Genomic DNA, 8,682 nt, shown 5'->3' with positions numbered 1-8,682 from the left:
GGGCATTTGAGCGAGAGCTTCAGCAAAAGGGATGTTGATTTGAAGCTTTTTGAAGACATCATGAAATTTGAGGAAGCTTTTGTCATCTTGTGCTTTCTTTAACCTTTGCGGGAAAGGAACAGGTGAGATATAGGGTTTTACTTCTTTTTGCTCTTCTAGGTCAATGATGGGAACTTTTTTCTACTCTTCCTTTTTCTTTTCTATCTTCGGTGGTTCCTCCAACTGTTTGCCACTTCTCATAGTCTTTATGATTCTTTTCAGTATTACTAGGTAAAGTACCTTGAGGTCGGGATGCCATCATGTTTGTAAACTGTCCTAGCTAAATCTTCAAGTTTCTTATCGCAGCTTGCTAGATTTTATTGTTTTCTCTAGTTTCATTCATGAATTCCATGTGCGATTTAGAGAGGGCAGTAAGGAGATCATCATGAGATTTTTTCTCTTGAGGTATAAAACTTGGTGGTGCATTCTAGGCGTTGTTTACGAAGGATTAAGGTAATTCCTCAATCTGTTATCATAAGAGTTAGAGTACGGGTAATTCTTCCTTCCCTGATTTATCACATAGTTTACTTGTTTCAAAGTTTATGGATTTAGAGAATCTAACAAGCATTCTCCAATCCCATGTTGTCCATTACACCTGTCACAGGCTTGCACAATAGAATTAACCGAGTTAGTAGTCAACAAGTCCAACTTCCTTACCATATTATCTACCTTGGCATTGAGTGCGGTGAGGGCATCAATTTCATAAACTCCTGCAGTCTTCTTCCTTTCGAAGTTGCTTTGATAATGGCTATTGCTTGCCATCTCCTCTATCACGTCATATGCCTCATCGATTTCTTTTCGTTCAAAAGATCCACCTGTAGCTGCATCTAAAGTAATCTTAATGTTAGAAGATAATGCATTATAAAAGGTTTGTACCTGTAACCACTTAGGCAAACTGTGATGTGGGCACTTTCTCAATAAGTCCTTGAATCTTTCCCAAGCTTCATACAAACTCTCTTGATCATGGTGGACAAAGGTCATTATCTCATTGTGCAGTTTTGTGGTCTTTGAAGATGGAAAGAATTTTGCTAAAAATTTTTAGGCTAATTCCTCTCATGTTGTAAAACTTCCAACAGGACATGATTATAAGCAGGATCGTGCTTTGTCCCTAAGAGTGAAAGGGAAGAGTCTGAGTTTTATGGCATCCTCGAAAACACCATTTTGTTTAAAGGTATCGCAAATCTCCAAGAAATTTGTGATATGGGCGTTATGACCTTCACTAGGTAAACCTCCATATTGAATTGAGGTGGAAAGCATTTGAATAATTGCAGGTTTAATTTCAAAATTATTAGCTTCCACCCTAGGTCTAGTGATACTCAAGGTTGTTCCATTGAGAGAAGGTGTTGTGTAATCTCGCAAGGTGCGGACATGAGGTTGAGGTCTGTTCTGAGGGTTAACTTCATCGTCCATGTTTGCTTGCTGTTCTGGTTTGTTCTCACGTGCTCTTCTAGCAGCATTGTTCTTACGACAAGTCTTTTTAATTTCTGGATCCAAGATCAAGGGTTCAGTCCTACCTTATCTTCTTTGCATAAACTCCTGAAATAATCTTCTAAAAAAATTAAATAAAACAAAAAAAAAGTAAATGTCTAAATTAATAATAGGGTAATTATTATTGATATTGATAACGCCAATCCCCAGCAACGGCGCCAAAAACTTGACAGTGATTTTTCGCAAGTGTATGAAAATCGCAACAAGTAATATAGAATGAATAGAGTATCATTTCTTCCGGGATTGTATACCAAGTACCAATATTATGTTAACCTATTATTATTTAAACGGTAATAAAGGGGAATTATTGTAAGAAATTTTAAAATAAATAACTAAAAGAGAACAAAAATAAATCAAGCAACAGTATTTGAAGAAAAGAAATCAAGGGTTTAAAGTTATTAGGGATTTTGATTTCGCTTAACTCTATCCAATTTATTTTATTAGTTTGTTAATCAATTTTAATTGTTCAAGTCGAGGAAACAACCCTAAAATCACTAACAAGTTCTCCCGATGATTTGTTAGCTATTTAAAGCCAAACTAATTACCTATCTTCCAATAGCGTAATCAAACATGAATTAAATCATTAAGTTTTGTGGTTTGTTTCGTGAATTCATAAGCTAAGGTCATTAACTTATGACAACCCCCATGAGTCAAACCATATAGCTTCCGCATCAAGTTATTATTCTCATGTAATTTATTACCTTTTTCATATCAAAAACCCTTCTCTCGATAGTGATTAATAAAATAAATCAATCCAGGGGAGAAACTCTGCCTGAAAGCATTAAGTTCAATAATAAATTATACTTTGAACAAAGAAAAACAAATCTAATATTATAAATTGGAAAAGAAATTAAGCTACATCAAATCCCTAGTATGAGAATTTAGTTTGACATAGTAATTAAATAAAACTCAATAATAATTGAATAAAATTCCATAATCAATCAGAATAATAAAAAAATAAAATAAGTTTAAGAGTTTAGAGATAAAAACTATGCAACAAATAACATGGACGGCTTCCTTGAATCTTGGCACAAATCTTGAATGCTTGAAGTCTTTGAGAGAAAGAAGAAACAATAGAACAAGAATGATCAAAAACTGGAGATCCCTCTACAATGAATGGCTCCTCTCTTTATATAGACTTCCTGAGAGAAAATTCGACTTCGTTTAGGAAATAGAATTCTTATTAGATAAGAAATCTTTTTGGAGATAGGAAACTGTTTAGACTTTGGATTTCTTCTCAATTAGGACTTTTTCATCTTCCTAAATAGGATTAGATCTTGATTTGTACGTTAGGAAAATATCTGAGGTGGGCCCATGTAAGTTATAGAAACTGGCTGGCATTCTTGATTCAAGACAACACCTAATTCGTAGCATGGGCGTGCTATTTTGCACGGTCTAGGCATGCCAGAGTCTAAGTTCTAAGGATTGTTCAGCACGGGCCATGCTCAGCGACACGTCCAGAGAAGGATATATGGCACGGGCGTTCCCCATAGCACAGCCAGGGCATGCTAGGCTCTGAGTCTCCAGGATGAAATGCATCGCTTAAGCACGCCCTTAGGTCCTCTTAGGCACGGGCGTGCCAGATAGCACGGCCTGGGCATGCTAGAGTCTGAGTCTCCTCTTGATTTTCCTTAAGTTCAACACGGGCGTGCTAATGTGCACGGTCAGGGCATGCTAGAGCTTGAGTGTTTTGCTTTATTTTGCTCTTTTCTATGCCAAAACCCTATAAATTTCTTTAAAATCAAGTGGATTATGATTCAAGGATGCTTTACACAAAAACATATATTAAAACTAAATAAAAACTAATTAAAGTAATTAAAACCACTAAAATTCCTAATAAAAACTATATTAAAAATACTATAAAAATAACGCTTATCAATAAACAGAACATAATCACACAATTAATACACAAAACAGAACCTATAACCAAGCTATAAAAGGATTTGACACCTCAATCCTTTTCTTGCCAAGCAATCTACAAAAAAGTCTCTCTTCTTCCGTGACTGAAGCTAACATGAATTAAAGAAGAAATGAGAAAGTCTAGCTTATTCCAATAATGTTTTTCTTTGTTTACATCAAGGATAAGACATTCTTTAAATCCCATTCAATCACCAAAAGAAAAATTAAGTTTGAAATCTGATAAAGAAAAGAGCACCATAGCTTTTAGGATTGCCATTAATTATATATGCCCTATTATAGTCTATACTTCCAATGGAATTTTAAAAAAAAAACACATATACTAGAGTCTCTGGCATACATTGAATTTAAGGACATAGAATTTAAAGAATAAAATAAATATTAAATCTAAACCTTTTAATCATTTGAAATAAAATTTAAGAATTATATTTGCTAACATCTTTAATACTATTACATAAGTTTAGAGACCGAATTATTTTTATTTTTATTTAATTATTCACTGCTCTAAGATAAGTTATATTATGGGTTGCAGTCACTCAATTAAGCATAATTGAGCTTTCTTTTGTCTTGTTATAGTTATTTCATTATAGGCCGCATAATTCATTTGCCCCTTAAATTTGCATAAAAAAAGTCTTGTGGCCTCCTTTACTTTCAGAACGATCTTGTGACACCTTAATATTGTAAAATTATTAACATCACATTCTCATTAATCTAGTTAGCAACGCGTGAAAAGGTAATTTCTTTTCCTATGCGTGAACTTGTAAAAATATTCTTAGATGGCATTTTAAATCATTAAACAAGTATTTTTCTATTACTGAGTTAGTTAGAATATTATCAAACTTATTTTTTCTCTCACAACCTATTTTCTTTCTGCAAATCCAAGCTGGATTTGGGTTATTCCCAAATAAACCAATCTTATCTCTCTACTGCGGTGGCAAGAGTTGATGAGAGCGGTGGTTGATGAAGTTATTAGGGACATCAGGAGAGTGTAATCGGCTGACCCTTGACTGGTCTCACCTGCTTGTGGCCATTCTTGTTGGAGAAGCAAAGAATAACACTGAAGTAGAAAGCGTGACTGCGACTCACTCTTTGCTACACTTGCCAGAAGAGAAAGAGAGAGACCAGAGATGGAGTGAGCTGTGGAGGAACGACGACAAAAAGCTCTAGTCAACGCGACTTGAGCTCAAGTCACCAGAAACGCCAAAAGAAGGAGAAAGAGGGTTGTCTCGATCGATAAGCTCCTCTATCTCTCTTGTTAGCGTCGCTTGAACAAAAATAAAGGTAGAAAGCGGTGGCCAGAGGTGCTATCAGTGATGTGAGATGGTCAAATCGGCAGAGCTTTAAGCTTCGATGAACGACAAAGGAAGGGGCTAGGGGAGGGGGCTGTGGTGCGATCAGGAAGGGAGAGAAGGGATTTTGGCTTAGTTGCTGATTTCGTTCGATTTAGGTTTGATTTGGCTCGATTCATGAATTTTTTGTTGCATATTCAACGTGGCAAAATTAATTGTGACTTAGAATTGTAGTTTTCCACGTCATCCATATGTGTTATGCACAACCAGTTTACTACTCTGACCAAGTGTGCAATTGTTATAAAAAGAAAAATTTAGAGTGCCACAAGGTCACTTTAAAAGTAGAAAAGGCTACAAGACTTTTTTACGCAAGGGGCAAATGATCTATTCAGCCTTTCATTGTATATCTGTAATTATGTATTGAGCTTTCTTTTGTACTTTATCCTATAACAAACAAAATAATAATAATAATAATTTCGCTCAAAATTATTATTTTATTTCATAAATTACTATTTTCTTATTTGCATATGTATATGGTGTACCTTTTCCATTCATTTAAAAATAAGTCATTTAACAACCAGGTGTAATATGTTGGTCTTTGCACTATTGTGAGGAGTGGAAAGTCTCTAGTTCGAGTTCTCTTGGCTATAAGAAATTTTCACCGATTGGTGAGTAGAGTGAAAGCCTGCATCTGTTGTATAACCTATAATGTTATTTTAGCCCATCATACCTTCTACTGAATTAAAAAAAAAAATCATTAAGATAAAATTCATAAAAACTAAAAAAGAAAAATCTCACTTACCATAATTTCTCCCAAATCAGATTTTTATCAATAGTTCAAATAGGAAGTATATTTAATTATCAATTTAAGCTAAAAAATAACTTATATTTATGAAATATTTTTTAGGTAAAACATTTTTCTAGGAAAACTTTCTTGAAATAATTCGTTTTCTATTATTTAATTATAATATTAAAAATTAATTAGAAATTTTAAAATTGTTCACTTGCAATATCGTAAAGACATTTATAATTATGGAAAATTTTGTATTTTTAAAAATTTTATTGCTAAATATGATAAAAATGAAAAATTGTAATAGTTGCTATGACCGACAGTGGTAGGTGATTGACGGTGACCGGTGAGCAATGGTAGTAGCTACCAATGATTAGTAAATTAATAAATGTGTAATTATAAGATTATAATAAATTTATCTATATCAAAAAATTATTTTACTTTTTAAAAAATATAAAGTCATTTTTCTTACAAATGCTTTTTTTCATTTCACAAAGAAAATATTATATTAATCTAATTTTCTTGGACATCTAAATATTAAAAAATCTTATAAATATTTTCCAAACAAATTATTGTTTGAAAAAAAAACGGATCTTAGCTAAAGTTAATTTTCTTTCTTTCCTTTTTTTTTTTAAATTAAGGCAGGTATTTTGTGAGACATTTGCACGATTTTTTTTTAAATGTAATTCATTAATAACAATATTGAAAATTACAAATATTCATATATCAGACATAGAACTCTATTATTAATAGCTAATAGAATTGGCTATTTTTTTTGATAAACCAAAAGAATTCATAAGAGAAAAAGGAATATGCACATGCATGAATGGATCCCATTTTGCCATAATCCAAGAGAAAAAAAATGTACCAGATTTTATAAGGTTCGAAAGAGACAGCTAACTATATTCGTTCTTCGAGGCTTCAGTAGGATGGGTAAGTTATGGTTTTCTTTCTTCTTTTTGTTTGGTTTCTATTTTCTTATATCAGTTGGTGTATTTTTTAAAATTAAAATTTCTCTTAATAAGGTTAAAGCACACTTTTATTCGAATTGTGCATTTATTGGAATATATATTTCTATTATTTTTATTTTTTATAGAAATAAATTATAAAACCATTATATATTACGTAAATTCAATTTTATGGATCTAAATATAATTAAACTAAATTCTACTAAAAAAGTGGAGTTTTCAAATGAATTTCACAAATTTAAACAATCCAAATTAAGGTCTATGATAAACTATACATCATCTTAGCCTTCTAAAATAATTAAGCTAAGGGTATTTTAGAAAATAAAAGCAAATGAATTTTTAATTTAAAATTTATTGTAAATATTAAAAATTCATTTATAAATGAATTGTAGATTTTAATTTCAGTTATATCAAACAAATCATTAAGATTTCAAAATAAATTCATCAAAATTTTGTGGAATTCATTTACCCCAAATAAGGTGTAAATCGCACATTAAATATTAAGAAATGTAACAAAATTAACATATACTACTTTTTCTTTTCTTTTAACAAACAAACATAGTCGCCCTCATCCCAAAGGTCTATTTTGGTGAGCTCAAGGAAAAATTATTGAGGTAGAAAAGTATGAGATAGTAAAAAGAAGTAACTTGAGGGGTCAGATATGATGGCAAAGATTCATTTTTCCATAATCAGAAATTTCGAGCTTGAGCCTTGTACATGAATATTTGGGAGGGAATACTTTGCGCCCTTTGTGGGTCTTGTGAGCTTGCCTATAAGAATATAAGAATATCTTTACCTTATCCCAAATACCCTCCATTCAAACATGGCCTAAGACTTGGATGAAAAATTAAAGGCCAAATGCATACATTGTATAAAAATATAAAAATCATTATTCAATCATTACAAATGAAAATTTGTAATTATTAAACATCTATTTAATAAATGAAAATTGTATAAAGTTATATTCTATATATTGGGTTTTATAAATTAAAGTATTTATTATGTAATGTTAATAGTTGCAACGTTTAATGGATTAATTTAAAAATTAAGAATATACATTTTTCTTATAAACTTTAATTAGATATTATTTGCATATTAGACCTTAAATACAATCTTATTATAGGTAAGCAAAAAAGTATTATATAGTTTCAAGTCTTGAGTTTAGCTCTTGGTTACATTAACACTTTGTTTGGAACAGTAGAAAATATTAGAAAAAGATGGGTGAGGAAAATAACTTGGAACCATCATTTTCCCTTGTTTGGAAACATAAGTCAGATTATGGAAGAAAGAAAAATATTGATTATTTTTCCAAAGCTATTTTAATAATTATTTTTCTGTAAATTATTTTATGGAAATAAACGAAGTATAAAACAGAAAGAAAGTACGAGGTCATTGAAAGAAAGTTGCATTATGTATTTAAAATTATAAAACTGTCATTCCTTTATTAAGGGTGTGTTTAGATTGAATTTTGAATATTGAATTTGAATCGACTTAGTGACCTCAATGATTAAGGAATGATATTAATAATTTATTGCTGAATGATTAAGATTTGTTATAAAATGAAATATCTAAATGATTTGAGTTGCTTTTACTTATTTGACCTTCTAAATACTTAATACTAACAAAATTGATGTTTTATATTATATAAAATAACGCCAAGCATACAAATTTAACTTATTATATAACTATTAATATAATATTGTTTAGTCTTAAAAAAAAAAACATAATATTGTTTAAGGATAAGATTACAGTACAGAAGTTAAACTTTCTGTATTGATGCAGAATTCTTATCTGCCATTATATTTAAAATTTTTAATTATGAACCATTAGATTTAAAGTTAACTAAACGACCTGTTGCCTACAAAATAGATAATAAAAAATAAAATATTTTATTTTGTAACTAAAGTTTTATTATTAAATATGAAATTAATATTTAAAAATAAACTAAACTGGTCATTTATTGTTTATGGATTATTTAATTTTATTCATGTGATTATATTTATTATTAAGTTAAAAATTTTGTTTTGTTGATTCAAAGGATATCAATTTAAACTATTCAACAACAATAAATATAAAGTATCGTTTTAATAAACAATTAACACGGAAAATATATTAAGTGAATATTTTTTCTCTAAAATAAAATATAGACATATATTTTCATAAAAAAAGATTAATAATATAAATACTATTT

At 30.3% G+C, this 8,682-nt stretch overlaps 1 non-coding gene across 1 annotated transcript; it reads left to right on the top strand.

Annotated features, from left to right (window-relative positions):
- The first annotated feature begins 931 nt into the window (after nt 1–931).
- Nucleotides 932–1,038, top strand: LOC149496297 (small nucleolar RNA R71). The gene has a single exon (XR_016321077.1). It is a non-coding gene; the product is annotated as a small nucleolar RNA R71 (small nucleolar RNA).
- The last annotated feature ends 7,644 nt before the right edge of the window (nt 1,039–8,682 follow it).

This window comes from Jatropha curcas, chromosome 5, assembly GCF_041381405.1.
Source record: "Jatropha curcas cultivar XTBG-Jc1 chromosome 5, XTBG_Jcur_1.0, whole genome shotgun sequence".
Taxonomy (NCBI): Eukaryota; Viridiplantae; Streptophyta; class Magnoliopsida; order Malpighiales; family Euphorbiaceae; genus Jatropha; species Jatropha curcas.
The sequence above is the reverse complement of the archived record's forward strand: the minus strand, read 5'-3'. Positions and strand labels throughout refer to the sequence as shown.